Source organism: Cibotium barometz, chromosome 29 (genome assembly GCF_041138505.1).
Source record: "Cibotium barometz isolate CiBa-2024 chromosome 29, ASM4113850v1, whole genome shotgun sequence".
NCBI classification, from domain to species: Eukaryota; Viridiplantae; Streptophyta; class Polypodiopsida; order Cyatheales; family Cibotiaceae; genus Cibotium; species Cibotium barometz.
In genome coordinates, this window is record NC_141074.1 from 19,021,513 (window position 1) to 19,021,868 (window position 356).

Here is a 356-nt window from a genome sequence, read left to right on the forward strand (position 1 = left end):
CTATTCATGTTGAGTTTATTTGAGAGTTTAAATATGTCTTGAAATTGTGACGGGACAATCGAAGCCTGTTGCATCCGTTGGATGTGGGGGTCAAACCAGCCACTCGACTCTTATCTTAATGTGAGGCAACATTATTGTGAGGTGCTCGAGTCTCAAGCTTAATGGTGCGGAGGAGTAAAACCAATGTGAAAAAATAATTTCATGGTGCTTCTTTGTTTGTCTTGAGACGCTCCCTTATTTGAAAGCTGCAAAAATAGTTTGAATATGAATGGGATAGAATTGCACTTTAATGTCCTTGAGAAGAAGGAATTGCTGTTGGAAAGGTGATCTCCTGATTGGGCATAGATGAAGGGGGA